This window comes from Helianthus annuus, chromosome 14 (assembly GCF_002127325.2).
Source record: "Helianthus annuus cultivar XRQ/B chromosome 14, HanXRQr2.0-SUNRISE, whole genome shotgun sequence".
NCBI classification, from domain to species: Eukaryota; Viridiplantae; Streptophyta; class Magnoliopsida; order Asterales; family Asteraceae; genus Helianthus; species Helianthus annuus.
The window spans coordinates 25,861,213-25,867,394 of NC_035446.2; the positions used below are offsets into that span (position 1 = coordinate 25,861,213).

A 6,182-nucleotide genomic window follows, 5' to 3' on the forward strand; every position below is an offset into this window, starting at 1 on the left:
CACCCCTTCTTTTTTCAGGTGCTAGTTATTTTTGACCATCGTTGATTTTTTTAGTAGATCCATTTGGATTTGTTTTGTTGAAATGTAATCATGAGGCACGGACATGTATTATAATCATTCATAATATGATAAAAACACAATTTGGAAAGATGGCTAAAAGAATTAGATTTGATAACGGGGGAGAAATAACGTCTAATGAAATGAAAAAAATTAACAAGGAAGTATTCTAGAAACCACTTGCCCTCACACTCAACAACAAAATGGGGCTGTGGAGCGAAAATATATACATCTCGTTGGATCTGAGATAGTGTGATGTATGTGTTTTGATTGCAAAATATTAAATAAATATGAGAATTTAAGTAAAATAGTTAATATCAACACATCATCATCAACACAGTTGGATTTAGGAATGATTTTATATTGGATTCATCAAATGTAATATAATCACAAGTTACAATGTACTCCCCCTCACAAGGTGCACTCTCTCTCTCTCTTTCACTAAGCTCTTATGCTCTAGGCTCTTAGTGTCAACTATTACAATGAAAACAAAGAACTATATATAGTAGGAGAGAACTCCTCGTGACGTCACCATGAAAGCGACCTCTAACAACACATTAAATGATGTAACCGGCAGTAGTTGTTATATCTGCTGGATAGTTACATTGTTACATGGAACTAGGGGTGTCCAAACTGCTCGGCGCTCGAAGATCGTTCGACGATCGTTCGAAAAAGCTCGGAAATTTGCTCGTTCGATTCCTTGCTCGGTTAAAACCGAGCCAAGCAGCTCAGTTCGGTTTAAAAACGAACCGAGCACGAGCATAGGTACGCTCGCTCGTCGCTCGTTCGGTTTCAATCGGATTTATGTTTATTATTATATATATTATTAAATATAATAAACATGTATCATATCCAGCCCCTAGAATCCTCATATCTTCATATCTTCAGTTCAAAAAAAAAAACCCTAATCTCTCTCAACTCTTCAGTTAAAAAAAAAAGAGGGGTGTTTTATGGGTTTGAATTGATGTTAGTGTATCAAATTTTATGTTTTGAATTCAATTTTTGATTGAAGATGTCTGGAAGACTTCAACGCGTGTTTTTTAAGTTATTTTGCTTTTTAGATGTTCTTAAACATTAAACATTTGGATGACATTTTGTGTTTATTTTTGTGAGACTTTTTATGTTTGTATTTTGTTAAATTGTTAAAGTGTGTGTGAGACATATAAGTTGGTGAATTTTGGCGAATGAATGGCTGTGTAGGAATGCTAAATAAAACTGAGCAAAAGCGAACCGAACCGAGCGGTTCGGTTCTAAACCGAACCGAGCACGAGCATAAGATTTCCGCTCGATTTCCTAAATCCGAACCGAACCGAGCCGCTCGGTTTCAAACCGAACCGAGCACGAGCAGACCTCCGTTCGGTTCGGTTCGGCTCATGAACACCCCTACATGGAACTACTATCTCTAGTGAGATAGGGAAAACAAATAGATTCCTTAGAACTATTAGTGAACCCCAGCTCTTCTATGAATCTGAAACTTTTGGTCTATGACTTGTTAACTTGATCTTCTAGTATTCAGTCTTGACTTTGACTTGACTGTTAACCAAATCTTTACTTTGACTTGGCAGTTGTCTAACAGAGATTTGGTAGTTGTTTTGGGAAGCCTTCAAGGGGGAAACTACTGGACCAGTAGTCGTATCTTAACTTGTTCCATTAGGCAGGGAAGATGGTTCCCTTGGGTTTTTCTTTCATCATCAGCAAATCTAACATAACCTAACAATCCCCCTAGATCTGTTGATTCTAAGAACTTATTGATGCCTGTCTTTATTCTCTTATTTGTTGTGATGAAGCGTCCTTGATAAATTTGTAGCAGTTGAAATCCTGGACAGTTCCATATCATCATCAAAGTCATCCATTTTGACTTCAGAGGAAGGTTATTTGTCTTCATATGTTTTAATCTTTTAATAGCTTGTGATCTCTAAGTCAATGGGTTAGGGAAGATTAGAGGCTACCCTTTGAACCTCTAAAGAAGAAACAACATTACTATGCTTCTGAGAGATGTGGCATATTTTTGTATTCAAAGCCTTTTATCAAGGAGTGATAGGACTTTTTAGAGAATGTTGAAACAGAGCTCGACTATGTCCATTTAGGAAATTGATCATCCTGATTCTCCATTTGGGGTACTCCTCTCTGACCAAAGTCGGAGGCTTTGACATAGATCCAATATTGGAAGCATTGTTCCATGTTTGAAAGTTTGCCATATTCAGTTAAAAAGATTGTTATCAAAAAAATGAGCAAATGATCTTTTGAACATATTTTATTCAATCTTCTCTGATACAAATTGTTGATCCCAGATAATGATGCTCTTTGACTAAATTTGGCAATAGATTTCAACAAGTATGGAAATATTGTGCAGAACTAGAAATCAAACTTTCAAAAAACACAACTTCCAAAATTTTCAAGTTTATATCACTTTGGAAAAACAAAGTTTTACAAGGTGATTGTGAGGTTATTGACTAATAAAAATGAATGCTCAAAGAATTCTGTAATGATGGGTAATGGATTTTTTGTTGTATGTATTGAATGCTTGGCTTAACTCATTACCCTTTGGTGTTGACTTCTCTATTTATAGAATTCTTTAGCATTGAATAAACATTTGTGTATTCATGCACTTGCTCTGCATAAAGTAGCTTTTTGGCATATTTATTGAATCCATAGAGGTCAACTTGCTACTTTACAAATGTGGCAGAGCCTTATCTTTTAGACAAGTTGGCTCATCAGAATTTCTGATGGCCTTCTTACCATAATTTTGTTGAGATGATCATCAGAAATTCTGATGATCATATGTTACCAGATTATGATGATAATACCAGATTTATCATCAGACTTATCAGAATGGTCTCTTCTGATGATCATATGTTACCAGATTATGATGATAATTTTGTCGTGGATCAGATTCTGATCTTTGTTGAAGATTCGTCTTTCTTTCTTCTTTTGTCCTGTTATCTTGTATTTACCTTTTTATTGATCTTCTTAGCTTTATCTTCAGCATTTGATCAAATTGACCATATTTTTCTTCAATACTTACAAAATTTCCTAACAGTACCCGGTTCACATACACATACACATACGGCTTATGCATAGACACACATATATACAAAACACATACATATCAACGTATACACATTCGACTCATGCATTATACCTAGGGTTTCTCATACATGAATTACATATCACACTTCTACATATTCGACTCATATATCAAAGATTCATACCATTCACATATACATACATCCATGTGTACGACTTCATTTATACAACACGTAATCATACACACACATACAGTTCACATGTACACACCATCTGTGATTCCATATTCACACATTAATACCCACAGCTTCCTTCCCTGAATCACTTGTACATCCAGTTCTACATATAAGCAATCACATATTCACGGTTCCACATATAACCATACATACATATACGAAACCTATACATATATTCGTACACACGGCTTCATTTATACAATCACATATGCATACGACTTACATGCAACGTCTATATAAATGACTTTATCCACAACATGCCTATACCAACGGTTTTGAGTTCATGTATACATACATACTTGTGGACATAAATACATACGATACTCAATATGTGCATAATCATGCCAGTCATACTAAAAGTTAACTCCCATGTATCTACACACTATCACGACACACACCATAACCACATACTCAAACCAAAAACATGAATTCAAACGGAGACTATGATCAACACGTTAATCTAGGGTGTAAACATGAGAGAGGGGTCCTTATCGAAGAGAGAGAGAGAGAGAGACAGACAGAAGAAATAGATGATTCTCCATTGGTCGTTCACCAGCGAGAGAGGGAGAGACGATGGGAGAGAGAGAGAGGGCCTAAAGATGAGAGTGAGGGTGAGAGCGGGTTAGGGTTTGGGGTTATAAAACTTATTTTTATTTTTAGTTTGTCATTTTTACATTTAGGTCCCTCATGTTTTAAAACTTGAATCTTGGGTAGAAAAGTTAATAAATTAACTTTAAGTGTATGTACGAAACTAGTCCTTGGAGTTTATCTTGTTATAACCTACACGTGTAACACCAATGCATGTATGAGTGTTCTAGAAATCATGAAGATTTAAGTAAGAAAAGTTAACGGTGTTAACCTGAAAGTGTGGGATGTCACATTATCCTCATGCTAAAAGAAATTTCGTCTTGAAAATTGAGTAAGATGGAATCGTGTTGCTAAGTTCGAGTGAAATTTTTCAGGCTGTCAAAACATACGTTAAAAATCAACCATCATTCTTCTTGCAGACTTTAGAGGTTTGGTCTGTCTCTTCTTCTACAGATTTCTGAAGATGTGGTATGCAGACTGCAGACATTTTACCTCTTAAAAAAACAACACTTAAGACAACATAAGTAATGCAAAATTTCATTCATTTCAAAATTTTATGTGAAGACTTCCTGCTTGTAGTGTACGCTTATAATGCATATATGTGTGGGCCCTAGGGGGAAAAGGTAAAATTACACTAATTGTAATGTTATTTTACTAATTTCATGAAAATAACGTTAAAAGCGGCGGATGCCTAATTATGCATCATGTGGTGGCGTTGATAGCCGAAAGAGAAGAGGGTACATGCACTAACCGGCCTTTGTCTCGATTGCTGAGTGTTATGTGCCTCATGTCCAAGGTTTCATACAAAACTACTATTGAGCCAGGAATCTCACTAGAAGTAGCCTCTCCATTCCTACGGAGTAGATTTAAGACTGTCTATGTCTTACTCTCCTGAGACTCTACTTTATCTTTGTTATTGATGAGATTTACAGAGTTTGATGATAACGACATAAAGATTTCTAAATAATATTATTAACATTGGGTAACCCGTGTAACACACATGTATATAATTATATAAATATATATATATATATATATATATATATATATATATATATATATATATATATATATACTAGCCATTTACCCGCGCGATGCGGCGGGAGTGACGATTTACAATAGAATACTCGTTTACCGTTAGTTTATCACCTATAGGTTTGGCGGGAGTGACGATTTACAATAGGATACTCGTTTACCGTTAGTTTATCACCTATAGGTTTGTTGTTCTTCGATTTCAATATGGCGCGATAAATTGTAGCAAGTGAATTTAGAGAGAAAAATGGCTCAAGATTTTAGGGTTTCATTGTTTAGAGATGTAATCCGGGTCAAGTAGGATCTATTAGTACCTTATGTAATTTAAATTGTAATCCGGGTCAAGATTTTAGGTTCCTTTGTCCAGCTATTTATACTTGTATTAAACATAACTACAAAAACAACATTAAAATGTTAAGTGTTGAAAAGGTAACGCTGTCTGATTACTTACTGCACGTTGGCAGATATTTACCAATACATATGCTCTAAAGGTCAAGTCAAGATTTGAAACCTGCCAACCGATGGGTCAATATTGTGTTTTATAACAGATGAAGTGATGGCATATCTAGTAAAGTTAACCACATAACCCAACCAACCATTTTCTTGCTACAACTAACTGATTCCGAAGATCCATTTTTAGAGTTCGAAAGCCTATTTTGACCCGTTAGTTGACCCAAACAATGAACTTGAGTGGCAATGCACACAAAGAATAACTATACCTTTTGCTGTGCATGACACTTCGTACAAGTGTATACAAGATAATCAATAATGAATACATATTGGTAGCTAGCATCATAAATATGAAATTATCTTGTTTTTGTTGGTCCAATAGTCGTTCCCATTCAAGCATCAGAAATATGTAGGTGGTTTCTAATATATAATCAGAACATGCATACATACATACATCTGTTTTTTTTTTTAAAAGTAGTTCACTACAGCATGATTGCTTTTTATTATAAACTTGAATGGCTATCATTTCAAATCCAGAAAACTGATTTGGGCTCGATTCAAGCCGACCGGTGTCACTGCAGTAGTCATAGAATAGAGTAAGTACGGAAGTTCTTTGTTGCGTCAAACCACAGGTTCAACCTCTGTTCCCTATTACCCTGCATATACCAAACAAACTTGCGATTAGTTTATGCACAGCTATTGATAATCATTTTATCATGAAATAAGGATACCTGAACAAATGTCTCGCTCGACCAATAGTTTCCCTTGACGCATTATGCAAGGTTCGCTCGG

The 6,182-nt window shown here is 35.4% G+C and overlaps 1 long non-coding RNA gene across 1 annotated transcript; it reads right to left on the minus strand.

The window, feature by feature from the left end:
- Positions 1–5,868: 5,868 nt before the first annotated feature.
- Positions 5,869–6,182, minus strand: LOC110905390. The gene is made up of 2 exons (XR_002573074.2): positions 6,122–6,182; positions 5,869–6,046 (listed from the first exon to the last, which is right to left on the minus strand). It is a non-coding gene; the product is annotated as an uncharacterized LOC110905390 (long non-coding RNA).